This window comes from Chaetura pelagica, unplaced genomic scaffold (genome assembly GCF_000747805.2).
Source record: "Chaetura pelagica isolate M959 unplaced genomic scaffold, ChaPel_1.0 scaffold1366, whole genome shotgun sequence".
In the NCBI taxonomy this organism is placed as follows: Eukaryota; Metazoa; Chordata; class Aves; order Apodiformes; family Apodidae; genus Chaetura; species Chaetura pelagica.
In genome coordinates this window covers 114,816-117,895 of record NW_009953581.1, presented here as the reverse complement: position 1 = coordinate 117,895, position 3,080 = coordinate 114,816, and positions in this window count along the sequence as shown.

Genomic DNA, 3,080 nt, shown 5'->3' with positions numbered 1-3,080 from the left:
CCCTGCCGGGGATGGGACATTCACAACCACCCTGGGCAGCCTGGGCCAGGCTCTCACCACCCTCACAGCCAAGAATTTCCTCCTCATGTCCAACCTCAGTCTCCCCTCATCCAGTTTTAATCCATCCCCCCTCATCCCATCCCTCCTGCCCTTGTCCCAAGCCCCTCCCCAGCTTTCCTGGAGCCCCCAGCCCTGTGTCCTGTATCCCCAGTGCTGTGTCTGGTGTCCCCAGCCTGTGTCCCATGTCCCCGGGACAGTGTTCCATCTCCCCAGCCCTGTGTCCTCAGCCTTGTGTCCTGTGTCCTCAAAACATGTGTCCCATGTCCCTGGCCATGTGTCTGTTTTGTCCAGTATCCCCAATCCCATGTCCCATGTCCCCAGCCCTGTGTCCCATGTCTCCAACTCTGTGTCCCATGTCCCCAACCCTGTGTCATGTCCCCAACCCTGTGCCCTGTATCCCCAATCCTGTGTCCCCAGCCCCATGTCCCCAACCCTTTCTCCTGTATCCTCAACCCCGTGTCCCATGTCCCCAGCCCCATGTCCCATGTCCCCAGCTTGTGTCCCATATCCCCAATCCCATGTCACCTGTTCCCAACCCCATGTCCCTTTACCCCAACCCTGTGTCCCCAACACTGTGTCCTGTACCCTCAACCCCATGTCCCGTGTCCCATGTCCCCAGCCTGTGTCCTGTATCCCCAGCCCATGTCCCTTGTCCCCAGCCCCGTGTCCCATGTCCCCAACCCCGTGTCCTGTATCCCCAAACCTTTGTCCCATGACCCCAACCCCATGTCTCCTGTCCCCAGCCCGTGTCCCGTGTCCCCAACCCCATGTCCCATGTCCCCAGCTGGTGTCCCATGACCCCAACCCCGTGTCCCATGTCCCCAATCCCATGCCCCTTGACCCCAACCCTGTGCCCCTTGTCCCCAACCCCGTGTCCCATGTCCCCAACCCCGTGTCCCATGTCCCCAATCCCATGCCCCTTGACCCCAACCCTGTGCCCCTTGTCCCCAACCCCGTGTCCCATGTCCCCAGCCCCGTGTCCCATGTCCCCAACCCTGTGTCCTGTATCCCCAAACCTTTGTCCCATGTCCCCAACCCCATGTCCCATGTCCCCAACCCTGTGTCCTGTATCCCCAAACCTTTGTCCCATGTCCCCAACCCCATGTCCCATGTCTCCAGTCCCATGTCCCTTGACCCCAACCCCATGTCCCATGTCCCCAACCTCGTGTCCCATGTCCCCAACCCCATGTCCCTTGTCCCCAACCCTGTGTCCCATGTCCCCAGCCCCGTGTCCCGTGTCCCCAACCCTGTGTCCTGTATCCCCAAACCTTTGTCCCATGTTCCCAACCCCATGTCCCATGTCCCCAACCCCATGTCTCCTGTCCCCAACCCCGTGTCCTGTACCCCGAACCCCATATCCCATGTCCCCAGCCTGTGTCCCTTTGTCCCCAACCCCATGTCCCATATCCCCAACCCCATGTCTCATGTCGCCAACCCTGTGTCCTGTATCCCCAAACCTTTGTCCTATGTCCCCAGCCCATGTCCCATGTCTCCAACCCCATGTCTCCTGTCCCCAACCCATGTCTTCTGTCCCCAACCCCGTGTCCCCTGTCCCCAGCCCATGTCCCCAGTCCCATGTCCCTTGACCCCAACCCCATGTCCCATGTCCCCAACCCCGTGTCCTGTACCCCCAACCCCATGTCCCGTGTCCCATGTCCTCAACCCTGTGTCCTGTATCCCCAAACCTTTGTCCCATGTCCCCAGCCCATGTCCCATGTCCCCAACCCCATGTCCCATGTCCCCAGCCCGTGTCCCGTGTCCCCAACCCCGTGTCCCATGTCCCCAGCCCATGTCCCATGTCCCCAACCCCATATCCCCTGTCCCCAGCCTGTGTCCTGCATCCCAGCCTGTGTCTGATGTCCCCAACCCTGTGTCCCATGTCCCCAGCCCGTGTCCCGTGTCCCCAACCCCGTGTCCCATGTCCCCAGCCCATGTCCCATGTCCCCAACCCCATATCCCCTGTCCCCAGCCTGTGTCCTGCATCCCAGCCTGTGTCTGATGTCCCCAACCCTGTGTCCCATGTCCCCAGCCCGTGTCCCGTGTCCCCAACCCCGTGTCCCATGTCCCCAGCCCATGTCCCATGTCCCCAACCCCATATCCCCTGTCCCCAGCCTGTGTCCTGCATCCCAGCCTGTGTCTGATGTCCCCAACCCTGTGTCCCATGTCCCCAGCCCGTGTCCCGTGTCCCCAACCCCGTGTCCCATGTCCCCAGCCCATGTCCCATGTCCCCAACCCCATATCCCCTGTCCCCAGCCTGTGTCCTGCATCCCAGCCTGTGTCTGATGTCCCCAACCCTGTGTCCCGTGTCCCCAACCCCATGTCCCCAGCCCGTGTCCCATGTCCCCAACCCCATGTCCCCTGTCCCCAGCCTGTGTCCTGCATCCCAGCCTGTGTCTGATGTCCCCAACCCTGTGTCCCATGTCCCCAACCCCATGTCCCATGTCCCCAGCCCGTGTCCCATGTCCCCAACCCCATGTCCCATGTCCCCAACCCCGTGTCCTATGTCCCCAACCCCATGTCCCATGTCCCCAGTCCCATATCCCTTGACCCCAACCCCATGTCCCATGTCCCCAGCCCGTGTCCCGTGTCCCCAACCCCGTGTCCTATGTCCCCAACCCCATGTCCCATGTCCCCAGTCCCATATCCCTTGACCCCAACCCCGTGTCCCATGTCCCCAACCCCGTGTCCTGTATCCCCAACCCCATGTCCCCTGTCCCCAGCCTGTGTCCTGCATCCCAGCCTGTGTCTGATGTCCCCAACCCTGTGTCCCATGTCCCCAACCCCATGTCCCATGTCCCCAGCCCGTGTCCCATGTCCCCAACCCCATGTCCCATGTCCCCAACCCCATATCCCTTGACCCCAACCCCGTGTCCCATGTCCCCAACCCCGTGTCCTGTATCCCCAACCCCATGTCCCGTGTCCCATGTCCTCAACCCTGTGTCCTGTATCCCCAAACCTTTGTCCCATGTCCCCAGCCCATGTCCCATGTCCCCAACCCCATGTCTCCTGTCCCCAACCCC